Here is a 19,535-nt window from a genome sequence, read left to right on the forward strand (position 1 = left end):
AAGATTTAATGTGGTGAGCACATAGAACTTTTGTGGCAACAAATATGTCTTGAACTTGAGAAAAGCAAGAACCAATGAAAATACCCACTATTCCATTTTGTGTAAGAGAACTCGCTTACATTCTTCATTTTGCTCTTAAAATAGATTGGCTTCAAGTTTCTACCATGGTTTTGCAAGAAGGCCGACCCAAAAGCTAATGATCCCACACCAACAGATACATAGAAAATAGATTCCAAGTCAAGAGGACTCACTATAGGTAAAGCACACAATACCTCCTTAATTACCATCAAAATCTTGTTGCATGTCTTCATTCCACTCAAACCCTTGAACTCTGTGGCTCAATTTCTATAGAGGATACACATTGGCATAGCATCTAAGAAAACTGTGAGTGTTACTTGAGCTTATGCACAAATGATGCCACATGCTTTGTGTTGCTATGTGGATCCATAATCAATAAAGCTTTAACTTTCTCAGGGTTAGCCTCTATTCCATTTTGTGAGACCACATGTCCTAGCAAATGAACTCTAGCATGAAAAATCTTACACTTCTTTGGGTTGAGTTTCCTACCCTCTTGTTGAAGTCTCTCAAAACTCACCCTTAGCTTCTCTAAATGTGTGATCCGAGAGCTATAGCATCCAATGTCATCCATTAAAACTTGAATTAACTTACCCAGGTAGGGACCAAACACTTTATTCATCCACCCTTGAAAGGTAGAATATGCATTAACCAATCCAAAAGGTATTTTCTTGTAGGCAAAACAACCCCAAGTAGTAATGAAGCTAGTCTTCAAATGATCTCCGATATCTATCAAGATTTTGAAGGAAATCAAAAAATCCATCCTTGATTGCGTAGCATTCTTGGCCTGCAACTTGATTGAGGTTTCAATCTTGAAAGGGTAGTGGATAACGATTCCTTTTTGTGGAAGCACTCAAAGGTTTGAAATCAATACATACCATAGATCTTTTATTCTTCTTGAGCACTGTAACTACTAAAGAGACCCATTCAGATTCCTCCACTCAAAAGCTAAAATCTACTTCTAAAAGCTTTGTCACATTTTCACAAAAATTCCCTCTCATAAATCACCCCAAATATCCTAAGCTTTTGGACCTTCGACTTGGTAACTTCTTTTAGTATGATCAACCCCTTTTGCTCCTTGCAGCTCTATATATTTAGTGGAAAATAGCTTCAAAAACTTTGCAAACATATCTTTGCATTCTTCTTTTCTTTTTCCATTAAGTCCTCTCCTAACATGCTTCTTACGTTCATTTTAGCAGGCTCTATGATTTCTTTTGGACCCTCTTTAATCCTCCTTGACCTCCATATTATGCAAAGATGCTTCTTTTTTAACATTTATCCCAAATAGATCACAATACAATTGCATCAAGCCCTCCTCTAAAGTCTCTTTTGATGATGCAGACAAAGCATCACTATTATATGAGGCAATCTCTATTGAATCTGTATCTTGCATCTCCACTAAAGGTTGCATATGTGTCTTCATTTTGTAGACTATGGTCCTTCCTTTCTCTTGGTTAGGGATGGTGATCAAGCCTATATCCAATCCTGCTTAGCACCAAGGGTTTTAACCATAAAATGATAAGGCAAGCATTTTCATCCCCTTGCATGACGTAGCAATTGACCAAACAATCAATCCCCAAGACTTTTATCTTGACATCTTTAGCTATCCCAAGACACCTTTCTTTTTGTGGTTGGCCATCCTCATACGAATCAAACCATTCATTGACATCTTGATACCTAATTTCTTCATGATATGAGCCTTGGTCGTGACACACACTTGGACACCACCATCCACATATCCTTCCACCTCTGTCTCCTTTATTAATATAGCTTCAACTATTGGCACCATATCTGTTGGGTGACCATTACTCAAAGATGATACCATACTTTGATGCTTTTATTTCTTGGAAGGAAGCCGTGTACTCACACATTTTGTCCATCTCCTCCTCACACCTAAATGATTTCAACACTAGTATAAGTCAACTTCAATCAATGAAGGTCAACTTTGATGATGAAGTGTGAGCTCTCCTAATACTACTATTTTTGACACATACTTGGGGCAGCCTTGTTATGGCAATAAGAAACTCAATCTCTGGACACAAATACTCTCAAGTTTGATGGTGTTATGGAGTTCTATTAAGGGAGTAAATGTGAAGGAGAAGCACAAGTGAATCATCAAGTGCTCCATTATCAGTGGAAACCAAAGGAAGACCAAAGGAGATGTTCAAAAGTCAAAGGCGTCGTGATTGCTCAAGATGGAGCAAGTCACACATAAGCTAGTTCTTGAGTGTTGGGACTGCAGTAAGAAGGGCCACGTAAAGAAGGATTGGTGGTCCAAAAAGAAGAAGAAGTCGGAGTCTCAAGACAACAAGCTAGCATCATAGCCCAATGTGGTAGGTAAACTAGAGCAAGATGATCTAATTATTTCACTAGAAAATTGTCTAATTCTTGGATAGTAGACTCCAGATACTTATTCCATGCAACACCCCACAAGCAACATTTCTAAGATTACACCAAAGGTAATTTTGGGTAGTCTGTGAATTGGCAACAAAGGTACAATTTGTGTCAAAACTATAAGTGGAAATTAATGGAAGCTTAAAGATGTTGGATATGTTCCCTCTCTTCACAAAAACTTGATCTATATAGGTCATTAGACAATGTAGGTCATAACATTGTATTAAAAAACAAACATTGGAAGATCTGGAAAGGATCTTTTGTGGTTGCAAAAGGAGATAAGGTAGGTACACTAAACTTGTGTATGGTCAGTGTACAATCTTCAATTTGTGCAACATCTATAGATGTTGACGATGTGATGTATCACTATCTGCTTGGGCATATGAGTACCATAGGAATGCAAATCCTTCAGGCCAAGTAGCTCCTACCAGATTTTGAAAGAAGTAGACTTGGAATTTTGTGAGGACTGTGTTTACGATAAACAAAAGAGGATAAAATAACTAAAAATAGAAAATGAAAGAAAAATAAAAAACTTGAATTATCTTATTTTGATGTATGGTGGCACCTTAGGATTATACCATCCCTTGGTGGTTAATTGTACTATGTAACATTCATAGATGTTGCAACTAGGAAAACATGGATTTATGCAAAGGAAGAAAAATCCAATGTGTTTTCCATATTTCAAAAGTGGAAAACCCTTGTTGAAAATGAAGCAGGTACCAAGCTTAAATGCATAATATGTGACAATGGTGGAGGCTAGTAGTGCAACAAGTTTTGAAAGATGTTGTGCTAGCAATTGCATTCAAAGGCAAAGAAAAACCCCAAGGATACCTCCAAAAAACAGAGTTTCAAAAAGGATGAATAGAAAAATCATAAAGCATGTGGCTACATGCAGGTCTGCCAGTTGAGCTTTGGATAGAAGTAGTAAGTACACCTGTGTACTTGATTAACCAATCACCGTCAATAACACTAGATGGAGGAATTCTAAAAGAGGCATGTATAGGTAAACTTGTGAATTATGAATTTCTAAAAATGTTTAAATGCAAGGATTTTATGCACATAGATAGAATTCTAAGGTCAAACTAGATGCAAAGTCTAAGAAGTGTTTCTTCATTGGCTATAAAGAAGCGGACTTTGGGTATTGTATATGGAATCTTAAAGACAATAAACTCTTGAGGAGTAGGGATGTAATTTTCAACAAACAAAATATGTACAAAGATTACTTGGAAAGAAAAGAAGCAAAAAGTACAGGTGATGAGTACATGGAGCTTGAGGACATTGAAGACTCAAGGAGTATAAGTGGTGAAAACTTGCAACAATGTCAACTAGATGAGGAACCTCAATCTATGTCGTGAAGATCTACAAGAGTAAGTACAACTCTAGAAAGGTTTGCTACTTCCTTCAATCATCTCTTGATCTCAGATTTTGAAGAGCCAATCATACGAAGAATCCATGCAACACGAATCCAAAGAAGAATGGATGAAGAGCATGCGAGTGGAGATGGAATTACTATACCACAATCAAACATGGGAATTGGTTTATTTGACTAAAGGTAAGTAGGAAATGCAAAAAAATGCGTGTACAAGCTAAAGGAAGAAGAAGGTGATGAAATGGATACTTAGGTATCTAAAGGGGACAACCACAAATGCTTTGTGTTTTGGGGACACTGACATTTTCTTGCAAGGGAATGTTGATGTAGATATGGTAGGTGACAAAGATACTCAAAGGAGAACTATTGGCTATGCCTTCAAAATTGGAGGCACAATAGTAATTTGGGTTTCAAAGATGTAGAAAGTGGTCTCACTTACTACCACAAAAGCGGACTATGTAGCTCTCATTGAGGCAAGCAAACAAATTATGTGGCTTCACATATTCTTGGAGGAGCTAAGATACAAGCAAGACAAATGTGTTTTGTATAGTGACAATCAAAGTGCCATTCATCTTGCAAAGAATTCAACCTTTCACTCAAGAACCGAGTACATCAAAGTGAGATCACTTTATACGTACTCTTTGGAAGAGGGACATTTAAAGCTTGGAAAGTTTCACATGAGTGAGAATCCTATAGACCTATTAACAAAGGTGTTTAATAGAAAGAAGTTGAGCTTTTGCTCATCTTCAATCAGTATTCAAGGCTAAGAAGCCGGAATGGAAAGCAATCACAGGTTCGGTGTGGAGATCAATCTACAAGTGGGATATTGTTAAGTATGGAGCCTAATTCACCCCTTGAATTTAAAAAAAAAAACTCAAATAAACACATTTGTAAGGCACTTGTTATGAGGAGAAGCCATTGTGCATGAGAAAAATCACTCATTGAAATGTTCCTTTTTGCCAAAATATTATGATCAGCGAACGATGACTGGAAGGTGATAAAAAAAGGTTGATCGATCAATTGGTGGTCAGAAGTCCTTAGTCGGTGGGGCTGAATTCACTGACCAGTGGCCGGTGTTCAATGGCCGTGGTCGATTTTAGGCAGACTTGTCTATCTAAGGGCGGCTACACATGGACACATGGGAGAGTTCAACTTGAACTTGTCTACACAAGGGTGTCTTTCATGAGAGAGTGTAGCACTTTTGGCCTATAAAAGGAGGCCTCTTCTACACACGAAACAAAATGAAGACAGATTGAAGGGTGTATGAGTTGGTGAAGTATGTGAGGTGGTTTAAGAGAGTGAATTAAGGCAGGAGGTCCATTAAGGGTTGCCAAACCCTTTGTAACCTACTTCTAGTTTCAAGTGCAAAGCCACAAAGTGGTTTCTTTCCTGTGGTGGACATAGCCCACATTGAGTGAACAATGTATATCGTGTGCTCCCTCTGTCTCTCTCTCTTTCTATCATCTCTCTTGTGTGTGAAAAGTACCTCTCTCTATTAATTAAACTACTATAATTTCTACTTAGCTACGCCTTTATTCCTAACAAAACTCTCAACTTTATTGTTGCTTCTGTCGTTGCCATTCTCTTTTCAAACCTGCCTAAATTTGTCTGCTTCACTTGCACTCATGTTGTCTTTTTGTCTTCCTCCAAACCTTCAAACCAATCACGAGATTTCCCTTATAGTGCAAAGGGAAATACATGGAGATTTTCTTCATTATTTACAATGTGCATAGCAAGGGTATGCCACTCGAATTCACTAATCTAGTCCTTCACAACCTCCTTCCCTATAAACACTGGCCTACTATACGCCATCTCTTTGGAGTTGCTTCTCCTTTGCTTAAAGTAATTCCATAGAAGTTGAAATCTTTTGCTTCAAAAATTACCACTACTTCTCTTCAAGGATGCTCAAACATTAGAGCAAAACCACTTCATCTAGGTGCATAACAGGCAAATTTTCCCTCCCGAATGGGATCGTCAAAGGATGATAGAGCAAAAGACACCATGGACACACTCACACACCCTAATATCTTAACACAACACAAAAAGCACTTAATTTTCTCACCTCACATACCACTACTCAAGAGATCAATAAAAATCCTTCCCCTAGACCCAATTCAAACTCCAAATATCTCGACCTACAAGCCCTTGCCTGCCCACAGACACTACAAGACGAGTCGAATTGATCAAGGCTTGAAATCACACGTGATGGTGACCAAAAGATACAAGAAAATCCATCCCCCAAAAAAAAAAACTCCACTCACAAAAGGCCTCTTTCAAACCATTTCAAAATCTTCACGAAACTCCACTCTATTGGACTCTTTGGTGTAGTCTCACATAGGGAAAATTTGGACTCACAAAGGGGCCTTATAAGGAGTTTGCGTTCCTCTCTCATGTCCAAAACGGACGTGTAGTAAATTTTTTGCAAATCAATTCTAAACTTGGCAGAGATTTGGCAGTTAGAATCTACTCTTTGAGCTCTTTCTATTGATATATAGCATGCCATGAGATTCCTCATCTTTTGAAAGATTCTATTTTTTATTCTCTAGATTCTAAACGTAGTTGTCACATCACAAGAGAATAAAAAATAGAATCTTTCAAAATTTAAGGAATCTCATGGCGTACTATATATCAATAGAAAGAGCTTGAAGAGTAGATTTCAACTGTCAAATCTCCGCCAAGTTTAGAGTTAATTTGCAAAAATTTTACAGCACGCTCATTTTGGACATGAAAGAGGAAGTTAAACTCCTTATAAGGCCCCTTTGTGAGTCCAAATTTTCCCTAATGATCCCAATGGCACTAATACAATCACATAGTCTTGCAAAAAAGCCACACCTTCTTCCATCAATTTCTCTCAAACACACAGCCATGGAAACCTTAGAACTTCCATAGACTCTCCCAAGTGAAAAATTGAAGAGAAGGTACTCTCATTCACTCCTTCATACACTCAAAAATAGGACGCAAATAAGTCTGGACTACATAGGACCACCTATAGTAACCCTACTTTCTTCTTCACACAGAGAGGTGAAAGTGCTAATAATGAACTTCACAAGTACTCCCTAACCCTGGACACTCACATAACCATGAGTGATGTGGAAATTTTTGAAAAGGAATGGCGTTATGGCATAAGTGTTAGTGAGCCATTCATGATGTGATTAATATGTTACTTACAAGAGAGATGAGAGAGAGAGAGAGAGAGAGAGATTGGCACTAATATAAGTAGCAAATCTTGATTAAATTAACAAAAACTAATATGCAAATTGTGGATAAAAAGTAGGGTACAATGTCACACCGTCGATCAGAGCTGAGAGACAGGTACAATGCCGGTAGTCCAAAGCCGACAAGGTTGGACACATAGGAGTGGGCAGGGATTGCACAAGAGACACACTTGACAATCCTGACAAATTTCAACAGCAAAGAGATGCAGCGAGAGCACGTTTGGAGTCTGCTAGAGCATCATATCTTGGGAGTGTGTCGCTGGCGGCATGGCATGTGTAACAGATTTTGTGCAAATGTGTGTGCGGATGGTCTTACCCGATATCGAGTAGTGTCTGATCCTTGGTACAAAAGTTGCGTTGCTTTTGTGAAGCTAATTATGCTTTTGTCCAATGCAATGTGAATATAAAATGCAGAGATAAATATGCAAAATGCAAAAGAAAATTTGTCCATGGCTTGATGTTTTGTGGGGCTTTAATAATCTTAAAATTATTTTTTTCATACATGTCAATTTGGTCACTTGAGCTCATGTAGCGGTTAATTCTTGTGCTAGATGGACAAGGGCTGGTGTGGCCAATGTTGCCATAGTCCATGCTTGTGGGAATTGAGCTCTGGAAAAAATCCTAGGGCCTTTTCTCAAACCATTTATTTCTCTAGAGTGGCTAGATATGTAGGAAGAGCAATGCCTATTCAACTGTCACTGGAACATCTTCGTAGCTGGCAATAGATTTTTCTTCCAAAGCAGTGATTCTTGCTTCATAAAATGTAGGGCGACCATCCCATGGCAGAAATCCTTCAGATGCTTGTTAGGATTGAGCATCAATAAAGTTGCCACTCTTGCACTTTGAGCTTGTATTTCAGGAACTCCTTGTGGGGTCCTTTTGGCATATCATCTATCCATCTTTTGAGCTTGTCTCTAGCCTCTATAGAGTCTTTTTCTTCTTCAATTCCATGCATTTCTCCATTTGATGATGTATTTGGTAAGTCCATTGGGGCCATGTCCGTGCTTTCAAATTCTACCATTTATTTTGCTTCCTTGGTGTGCATCTCTTCTTGGGTAGTGAGATCTGCTTTTGGTTGGCCAATTGCTCTTGAAGCTCTATAATCTCCTGTTTTCTTTGGGAATTGGCGGGCGAGCAATCCAACCATGAGAAGTTGTTGCTACAGCTTCTCCTGCTCTAGCTCCGCCTTCAAGGTTTTAATCTCTTTAGTAATTGCAGTAGGTTGTGATGTGGAGGCAGGTGCAGGTACTTGTTGGATTACTAAGAGGGTGAAGAGGGTATGCTTTACTAGGTCATACGATTTACACATCTTGGAGTACTTTTTCTTCTCCCCTTCTAGAGCCTCTTTTGATGCTTGTTGTTGCACTTGTACCTCTCTATTGACTTCAATTTTTCTTTCTAAATCTAGTGGATGCTGAGACATCTTCTTTCTCTGTCTTTAGAGAAGCGTGGAGCTGCTCCTTATCCTCTTATAGGTTGCTAACTTGTTGCTTCAGTCTCTCTAGCTCCATGTTGGCTTTTTGTGTTTCGGTCTTGGTATTCTCAACATCCTGTATTCTCAACTCAGTAATTACTTTTTGGCACTTGAATTGGAGTTCAATCATTTCTAGGTGTTTCTTAAGATCAAACCCTAAGAATTATTTTTGTTGCAGCCGCATCTCCTTGACAAGTTCATAGTAATTCATCATAAATCATCACCAAGTCCTTATCACCCTCAAGCTAATGGACAAACAGAGAGCATGGATAAAATCATATACATTAGTTGGAACAACACCTTTTAATATGGCGTTTGGGATTAATGTTATACTTCCCATAGAATCCTTCTCACGCTTTGAGTAGCCAAGAACTTAGAGTGGACAAGTGATGAGCTATCAAAATAGGTTGATGAGCTTGAGAAGCTAGATGAAATACACTTACAAGATGTTGCAAGTATCTATACATAAAAATGACACATAAAGGAGCTTTATGATCAATATGTGATCAAAAAAGAGTTTAAAAAGGGCAACTATGTCTTAGTATACACCTTAAAACAACACTCCAACAAGTTAAAAAAGTGAGGAAATGACCCATTTGTGATTAACGATATATCATCTAGTGGTGCCATTAAACTTATAGCATTAGAGGAAGAAGAGATATCCAACTAGATTAGTGGCTGCAAATTGAATAAATATCATCTACCACTAACCACAACAATGTTAAAGAAGATACACCAAACAACAAAAAGAAAGAAGCAAGCTCAAGCTAATCAAGCAAGATCTCAGGAGAAAGTGAAGTTGTGGATTTTAAAGGCGCTTAACAAAATAATGTACAATTTCAACTGTCAACAAAACTACCTCCTCTTATCACAACAATTAAAGCAGAGCCAAAATGGCTTAGAGGTATGGATGTACAAATTTGTATACAATTGGCAAACTGAGTGAGTACTTGTAGACACTCGAATTAAATCCAATGAAATCAAGTAATCCACATTCATGAAGATGCTAGATGTACAATTGACGACCAATCAGATTGAGCTTAAAGCTGCAAACCAAAGGGACATCAATCAGTTTAAGTCAAGAAAATTTGTCAATCAACATCGACGGCTATCAATGCCTACACCAATTTCATGTCATGGTGGATGCAGATCTCAATAAAGAAATCATCCTAGGTACCTTGGATACAAACTTACAAAGCAATTCCGGACTGATAGGAGGATACTTCAAGGTTTTAACTTAACGACACCTCTTATGTCACTCCTTTGGCACAAAGTGTCCATATTTGAGAAGTACATCCCATTGATAACAAACCATAGCCAGTGATGAAGCTTAAGCGATCACAACAATTCAATGAGAAAAGCACAAGCCAAGTATGGGCGAAGAAATCAATCATGGCAAAGAACCCACAACAAATTTGGATACTTAAGACAACCACATTGATGGTGGCATTACAAACCAAGCAGCAACATCCAACAGAAACATCTCGACAACCTCGTCGCAATTATACATAAAAATGACGACCCAAACAACCGCAAAAACCTAAAGCAAATTAACCCAAGTATCAAAGGATTCCATTGAGAAAACCAACCAACCAATCCCAACCAACCAAGACAACCTGGCAATGGAGACCAAAGCAACAAACTCAACACAACCAGCTCAACTATCTCCACACTAAACATATAAGTGGGTACCCAAGAAGATACCATGGAAATCAAGACAATGGTACTCAACAAACCAACAATCAAAGAACGAGTGCGCCATCTTCAAATTCTTTGATTCGGACCATGTAGAATAGATGGAGCCTTGCCTTTGTCAACATAAACCATTGAAAAATCCATTCAATATCTACATATGTCATAACTTATTTTTACTCCATGTATCTCTTCCATTTGGCATAATAGCGTCACATTACAAGGTCTTGCATAGACACGATGTTCACACCCATGGACATTGCACAAACCTTCATCCGGGACCACTCAGAATGGCAATGGGAGAGTAACAAGAGTAGTAGCAGCCAATTGCAAGATCTTGAGCTATAAGACAATAAAAATTCATGTATATAGTGTATAAAATGTATTTTTTATTTATTTTTTGCTTTTTAGTTGTTTTTATCAATTTCTATATCTATCAAGCATAATAACAAGCCATAGTGACAACTGTTTTGACAAACATGGTGCGTAGAGTGAGAGTATACATATTAGAGTGGGTGAAATAATCTTGGCTGATCAAAAAATAATAATTTTTAATAATTTTTTATAAACTTTTAGCTAATAAAGATAAAAATTTAATAAAATTATCTGAGAGAGCCAGAATCAAGTTTGACAGCAAATGTCATATTAATAAAGCAAGAGCTTCAAGCATATCGAGTTTCAAAAGATTTGGTTCAAGTCAAATTTTGGACCAACTTACGTGACGAATAAAATTCACAAAATTGAGAGCAATCAGTGACCAAAAGTCCAAATAACGAGCTGTCTGAATGGCAGGAGATAGGCATGGGCAATCAAGACAAGAAAGGTAAGTATGAACTTGGGACCCAGAGTAAGTCGATCACATATAGGCGAATTAGGGCTAAGCAAGCCTCATTTTTGCTTGCTAGAGCCACACACACACACACACACACACACACACACACACACACACACACACACAGAGCTCCTCTTTGTGACATAGATCTGTTGTCACTTTCTCGCTTGTGACACGCATTTTGGGCCACCATAGGGCATGAGATCGACAGGTATACTCATCTACCATCCCTGGCAAATGAATGTAGTATGTCAAGGCATGTAGTCCATACTGTACAAAACTGTATAAATCAATCAAGGTCAAGGATTTACAAAATTGTTAGAGGCTGACAGAGAGGACAAATGAAGTCCGAATCTCAAAAGTTTTTGCTAGTGAACTCCCCACGCTATCAGCTATCCAACCCATTCAGTCACATTTGGGATTCATGGTGGAACATGAATCGTGATTCATGTTCCACCACCGCAGAACCAAAAAAGTTTTCATCACTTGAATGCTCTTGAAAGCGCCCAGTCATTGCTGCAATCACAGATTTAAAATGTTGCCAAACATGGATCGTGATCCATGTCCCCAACCATGCCAGAATGAGGCCAAAACTCACCTGCATCTAGATCACAACATGAAAAATTCACCCCTCAAATCTTAGCAAAAATAAACTTCTCTAGACCCAAAACCCCCAAAATCTCCAGATTTCAATTTGTAAATGGTCATTTAGACCCATGACAGGAAAAATTGATCCAAACACCAAAAGTTTATGACCAACAACTTAGGAGACATGTCTAGATACTTCCCCTCAAGTTTTGTAGAATTTGGGCCCAGAACATGGACCACGATCCACGTACCCCAAGAGTAGAGTTGGCCAAATTAGAGTGCAAAGTGTGTGCAAGTATAGTAGTCACCAAGTGGTTAAGAAAATTGTGCAAAGAGGTCTAGCTTTCAAAACATGGGAAACTTTAGCCAGTCATAGTGCAAAAGCTGGGGTTTTGGGAAAGCAAAGCCATAAGGTGGAAAGCGAACTTGTTGTATGCTTAAAAGTTTTAAAGAGAAGCCAAAAATGCTTGCAAAAAGTGCTAGATTTGTACGCCAACCCAGGACGACCAATCAAAATTTGATAGCAATGAAAATAGACAGACGAATAGACATGAGGGTGATAGTCAATCTCTAAGCATCAAATTAGCAACAAGGATTAATCAAAGCGGGGATTAAAAATCAAGTATGGTTAAAGTAAAAGAAATGGAGCATAAAATGAGAATTTGAGTAAACTTAGGCAAAATAGACCAAGTTTGAAAATAGTTCACTAGTGTGCTAGGATAGGCTATAGAAACATATTCACCAAGTTTCATCCCAAAATGTGATCAAACATGGATCGTGAACCATGTATCTTTTTGAAATTTTAGGACCAAAATCAAGCCATCATCTCCTATATGCTATAGAAAGCCTAACCATGAATTTTCAAGCCATTTGAACATCAAAACCCTTGTGAAAATGCCAAAAAAGTCCATGTCTACAAAAAAATGTAAAAATTGGCTTAGAGCCCAAACTTGTGATTCAAATCTATAGATAACGACAAAGCCTTCATAAAGAAGCAAGGGCATAATTTTACCTACAAAGACCTCATTTACTCAGAAACAAAATTTCCCTTAAGGTTGATCTCATAGCACTTGAACGTCCAAAAGCCATCTTCGTACATAGAGCCAATACTACATGTGGAAGTTGTGATGCCATCAGGCTAGCCAAAAGAAAGGTGATCAAGTGTGATTTGGAAAGTTACATTCTAGAGAATCTAGTGAAAGCAAACCTGAACGGTTTTGTAACGGAAACAAGGTGTATATGAACACATGACCAATGTTAACGAGCATAGCTTACCAAGCCTTGGGAATGATCAACGCTGATCTCAACTCAATCTAGGACACAAGGCTAAGCATGTAGCGAAGACAATGGAAAGCTCATCAATCACTCCTACAAAAAGAAGAACAAGAGGTCAAGGCTCCAGAGCACGCACTCCTGCCAGTGAGGCCACCAAGTCAGAATTTGAGCTGCATGGTGAAATCAAAGGGAAAGAAGACGTACTCTCAAAGTACCAATCCTCAGAAGAAGAGGACGATGTTCAAGTACCTCTGATAAGGAAAAGACCCCAACAAACAAACCAAATTCCAAAATTTCAAGCCCAGAGGTCTATGGAGAAAGCACAGTGGCTTTGAGAGGAAAGACAAGAAAAGATAGTGGCGGAAAAGAAGAAGGTGGAGGATACTTAGTAGGATGCACCTCCATCAAATGAGGATGATGTCGAGTTAGATAGAAAGCTCGAGAAGCTCAAAGAGGAAAGATGTCAGAAAGCCTGAGTGGCGGTAAAGGTAGCTGGATCCACTCGACAAAACAGATCGATGAAGTGCTCAAAAGGAAAGTTGAAGAAAGGGTTGAGGAGGAGTCAAAGCGATAGAAAACAGATCTAGATTCTCCAATGGACTGCCCTTTGCCCTTGAAGTCAACAATGTAATCATGAAGAATCTATTGAAGAACAACCACAACAAAAGAAAAGGAGACGACGGAGAAAAAGGAGTTCAAACCTCTCCAAAGCTGACATCTCCTTCTTTGGTGAATCAACGGCAAGAGAAAAGAAATTCTCTAGACAAAGAATATTAAAACCACAACGTGGCACAACAAAGACACCGCAAAGAGTAAAGCAAAGAAGATCCTGTAAAGACTACCTCCCAACAAAGAGAAACACAAGCAAGATGAGAGGTACCACCTCTCACACCCAGCAAGAATTCAATCACCTAATTCAAAAAGTGAATAGCCCATATCTTGCAATGACGTTCTCATACAAAAAGTGTATTATCGTTTCTGCATCGTCTTTTAACGTCGCTTTGGCTTCGACCCATTTGGTTAGATTGTATGTGGCCATAATGATATATTAAGCATGCGTATGATATGCGGAGGTGCTATTGATCCTAAAAAGTCTATACCCCACTTGACAAAAGCCGTTGTCCCCTTCATAAGTCTTAAAGGAATTTTCTCTTTGCATAGGTACTTCCGTTCGTTGACACTCGTTGCATTCTTCGCATATTAATCCCTTACTTGTATAGCCTTCTAGCTATCAGCACTAATGTTTAGTTATGCTCAATGATTGATGACTACCTTTCAATCTGTAGTAAACAAATGGTGAGCAAAGGTATGACATGTTTACTCCACCTTAGGACCATCTCAATATCATTCTTGCATACAACGTGCCCTAGAATATTCCTTGTCTTACTATGAAGACACATTTTCTTGAATTTAAGTAGATGCGATAGATTGTGTATTACTAAAAGACCTTCTTCAAATGCTCTATGTGTTCATTCTCAGAGAGAATGCACACATAGTTTATCAATATAGATGTCTAAGAATTGTCTTAGACACTCCTTTAAATACATGACTCATCAGCTTTTGAAATGTGGTAGGCTCATTGGTCAAATTAAATGGTATTGGTAGAGGTTGTCTTATGTTGATCCTCTGGCTCTATATATAGTTGATTGTGACCTGAAAAGTCATCAAGAAAGCTATAAGATTTCTTGTCTACAACTCTCTCAATCACATGATCAATAATTGACAAGGGATATTTGTCTCAGGGAGTAACCGTGTGTTTGAGATTCACATATATATGTACGTTCTTCTCGGGCACTACCACAATTCGTGACACCCAATTTGTATGTTCAAACCTTGTAGATAAACTTTGCTTCCTTAAGCTTATCTATCTCCTCCTTGATCTTCTTTACAAAAGTTTCATTATATGTATAGAGACGTCTGTGAAACTTTTCACCACTCTTAAGGGGTATATTATGTTGGCAAATGCTTGGATCCACTCCTTTAAGGTCTTTGTATAACCATGCAAACACATCTCTATATTGCTCAAATGTACCTATCAACAATTGCTCTTCCTCGTCTGTGAGGTCACTGGTAATGTATGTCGGCTTTGGTTCCTTTCTAGGTTTAGCTAGGTCAATGTGCTAGGCATTTTTAGGACCATCATACGATATCCTTGGTTCTTTTTGTTCTCACATTGGTTGTTGAACCATGATCTTTCGATCTTAGATCGTATATTTTTTTATAATGAGAGAGTGCATTGAATTTGTCTGTGTCTAATCCCTCCCCTCAATCGTTTAAACTTCCTTTAAAGTTTTCTTTAAATTTTGATATTCTCGTTTGCACTCATTTTTTGTCATCTTAGATGACGTTTCACTTGTATCTTTGGTTTTCACCTTGCTTTCTTTCTTGAGGTTGGTCTTCATTGAAGCAGGTTTTGTATATACACGTGTAATTTTGTTCTTGACACAATCAATTGCTCTTACAATCATCAAATATTGCACTTTATTCTTCAAAAGCGTCATAAGTTCTCCTTGCATATGTTTCTGTTTTTTCACTCGTTTTGCTCGGTACCTTTCTTGTCTCCCGGATTTCTCATAAGAGAATCATAGAAGACTACCTCTTTCTCATTTGGTTTTACTTCATTTTTGGAGCTACTCGATAGCTCATCGCCAACATCAATCTCTAGCAAAACGGAATTCCTCATTGCTTTCATCGCTAAGATCTCGAATGGAAATCTCGTCAATTATGTTGTTTCCTTAGCGTTTGGATCCTCAATCTGTGACCTTGGTTCCAAGATAACACTCACCATATGGAAGGGTGCTAGATCAAAGCCCTCTTTAGTACAAAATCACGCTGGAATTGTTTCATTCACACATACATCTAGAATAGTCAATATGTGATCCCAACCAAAAGGTTCAAACGTCTAGAAATGGCTCGGGAACGTAGTATTTATCCTCCATTAGTCTCTCTAGGATGCAATCCTCTTTAAGTAGGCTCTCGCATTTGGACGCTCCACACACCCAAAGATATGCATTGGCTTGCAACCACTCAAGTATTTTCTTTTTGTTGAGTCAATTCTCCTGGTAATCTCCTTATGCTGCAAATAAATATGGTCGTAACCCCAACCTTGAACCATCTTAAGTTGACGTATCAATAGTGTTCCTAAAGTGGCATAAAAATTGTTGCTCTTGACAAAATCCACTATGGCAAAGGTATGTTTGTAATCTATTCCGCATAAAGATACTATGTTGAAAGGATCGTGAAAAAATCCACTATGGCAAAGGTATGCTTGTACTCTATTCCGCATAAGGATACTACAATTTGTTCTAATACACTCAATGGTCATTTTATGTACGTGTCCGTAAGTTGTAGTTTCATTCTTATTTTTTTGAGAGTTTAGTTTCTCCCATATTTCTTTCATGGCAATGGCCACTCTAGCTCCACTATCAAGTATAACAATGGTTTTGATTCCTTTGTGCTCTAATGGCAAGGTGGTATTTCCCTCTTCCCCTTCGTAGTAATAACCCATCTTATTAATAAGCACTGGTTTAGCCTTTGATTTCTCTTGTGTGATTCCATCCATGTGTTCATCTACAAGAGTGTCTTGATGGGGAATTTTTATCTCCATCTTCTCCAAGTTTTTACCCACTTCTCTCCAATAATGCGGTCTAATTTGTAGCAGTTCTGAGAGAGTTATCGTGCACTGCACAGGAGTCGACATGAACCCATGAAAACTTTTGGTGTCTATCATCCTTGGAACTAGTTTCCATTGAGAAGGCACAACCAACTTGACCTCTAAATTTGTTTCATGCTCGCCTATAAAAGACGATAAAGCCTTCAATGTTTCAGGTTTTCTCTTTGCAGATACTTTCGTTCTTGCATCAACGTACAAAGATTGTATGTCTCCAAGGTAGAACTCATGATATATATTGATCTCCATGATAAGTGGACTTAGAAGTTGCACAACCATCTTTGCAGTTCTTGATCGTTTCTCATAAGGCTTGTGGCTATGGCTCTTCCATTGTGGAATGGGCATCATTGTGTGTGACTTGGTGTCATCCGTACTATTAGCCACTACACTTGTGTCCAATGGTGTTTTATTGTGAGGCTTCGTTCGATCAATCATTTCGTTTTGATTGTGCTCAATTTTTCTATTTATTTGGTGGATTAACATTTAGTGTTTAGAAATGTTTAGTTCTTTTAGCTTCATAAGAGCTTGAGTAATCTCTATGAGCTGTTTGCATAATTCTAATCTCTCTTTCTTGACTTTAGGATGCGGATATATCTACCACTTTTGTTGTAAGTTCCGGTTGGTTTTCGATCTAACCTCGTAAGCTTGTGATAGAACCTCTAAAGGTTCTAACACTTTGTCCAGTAAGATTGAACCACCCGATCATATTTTGAAAAATATCACTTGTTGCTTGTTTTCTCTTTCATCTTTAAGCTGCTCTCTGGTTTGTTGCAACTATGTTTCCAAGGTAGTTTTCTCTTTGAACCTCTTTGCTTTCATTTTGTCTCTTTTGGCTTTCTAAGATTTTCTACGAGTCCTTATGTCACATTCTCAAATTCAATTTGAGCTGAAAGTTTTTGTTCATCCTCAACATGTGTGTTTTTGTAGCTTCCTGACCTTGTGGTCTTGTCACTACATTGATCAAAATTGTTGGCTCGGTTTCAGACTCACTTGAGCATGCCAAAACCAAAATGACATTCATCATTGCTTACCCTATGTTCTCGAGATTTTTGGGATAGTTTGGAAGTAAATGCTCTATTCCGCAACCATCACAAAATACAAAAATCTATTTTCTCTCACCCTTGTGTGAACAAATTCTAACCCAATGATTACCTCTACATTCATAGCGAAGACCTTCCTGTTAGGATACTTGTTGAATCCCCATTGGCTGTCCTGTCCTAGATGGATATTCTCTAGGTTTGGTTTTGATTCGCTATGAGTTCGAGTGTGTTTTTTTCATTTGTATATTGATTCTTAATTGGCTAAGTAGCACATCATGGCTTCTCAGTGCTTACGCAAGAAGGGTAACCTTCGTTGACATATGCAACTCTTAGGTTCCCTCTCACAAGTCTCACTTGGGTCGTAGTGTTTCTACAAGCTGTGTGAATCGTACAATTGTCCGATTCTCTTGAAGTAAGACCGTGTCCGCACGCAGGAGTGCTACTCCCACCCAGCATGCGTCAATAACGAGGATTTCCTTTCTGAAATCTACCAAATTTGGCAGAGTTGGTGCCACCCCTCCTTGGCCAACCCACAAGACAAGCCTTGCAATCTCTTTTCAACTTTTGCCAGACGCTAACCTCCAACCTTGCTGACATTAGCTCCCCCCATTGCCCGAACGTGCGAAACTACCCTAATGGAGGTTGTTGGCCCAATACTAGTTGAGGCTGGACTCCCCCATCCGCTGCGTAATTTGGGCCTATTTGGTACCTCAATGGTGGTGACAAAGGTTGCACTTGTGGTCACAGAGTTCCTATTGTTAAAGCACTCGTTAGTCTCATGGTTTGATACTTTTGCTCTATCACGTACCACTTCAAGGGTCGTACATTTGCTGCTAGTGGTGGTGGTTGTTGTAAGGTCGGATTTTGTCCTGTGGTTCATCCTCTTGATCACTTCTTCGACCATTTGATCAACATTTTGTATAGGTGAAGCTTGAACATTCCTTGTTGATGTGGATTTGCTTCTTCTAAAAGAGGCATTGTTGGTCGTATTGTCTGCATCTTTCGATACTTCTCCGTAAACCTGTTGAACCCAAGACCAACTATAACTGCCTATAAACTGTTACTACTTATCCCATTCAAGTGACATTGTTGCCTAGGGGCACTAGGAAGAGGTGTAGGTGTGTGGCTTGAGACTGTCCAAAAGTCATGGGCTCATTTAATGCAATCTATGTATCCTCCATGGGTCATGGCATGGTTTGTATGCCTCACGAGACAGGGAAGGAGGGCAACACCATGGCTAGTATTAACCCTACATTGCGTTGGTCTTAGAAGCATTGCAAAAAAGTAGTCTTGCTACTAGATGGCTAGGTGCTTCTCCACATAATGACTGCACCAATCATGTGTGAGACTATCCACAGTGGGAGATAGGCCTCATAATGGGTGAGGCCTCAACCTCAGCAAAGGGATTAGCATCTTTAATAGAGAGCCATGGCAAAAATGAATCTGAAGTCCTCCTCCACAAGATCTGAGATAAAGTGGCGAGGGAGGAGGAGGTGGAATGGGTGGAGAAGGGGAAGATGGTGGTGAATGAGAACAGGGTATTGGTTAGAATGAGAAAGGAAGGTGCGAGAGTTGGAGGTAGAGGCGGGACAATGGAGAGATCACTCAGGTAGTTTGGGAAGCCTCCTGCACAAGTAGAGTTTCAGGGAACACTTGATCGAGGCTCTAAAATCGCATGGGGGAAGCACCTTCCCAAGAAATTACTGCTCCGAAGCATGGATGCCACTTTGCACAGATGTCGGTTCGTTACACAACATCCCTCATCCCAGTTTTGTTCCTGCACATGCGTGAGGTCTAGCCATACATCTAGACCCAAAAAGCTTAAGCTGTTAAGGACATCTGATGAAGCCAATTTTTGTGAGCCTCATAGGTAAGCACCACTTCACTCAACTGTTTCGAGACTATGAATCT

Source organism: Adiantum capillus-veneris, chromosome 1 (genome assembly GCF_014529385.1).
Source record: "Adiantum capillus-veneris isolate H3 chromosome 1, ASM1452938v2, whole genome shotgun sequence".
NCBI classification, from domain to species: domain Eukaryota; kingdom Viridiplantae; phylum Streptophyta; class Polypodiopsida; order Polypodiales; family Pteridaceae; genus Adiantum; species Adiantum capillus-veneris.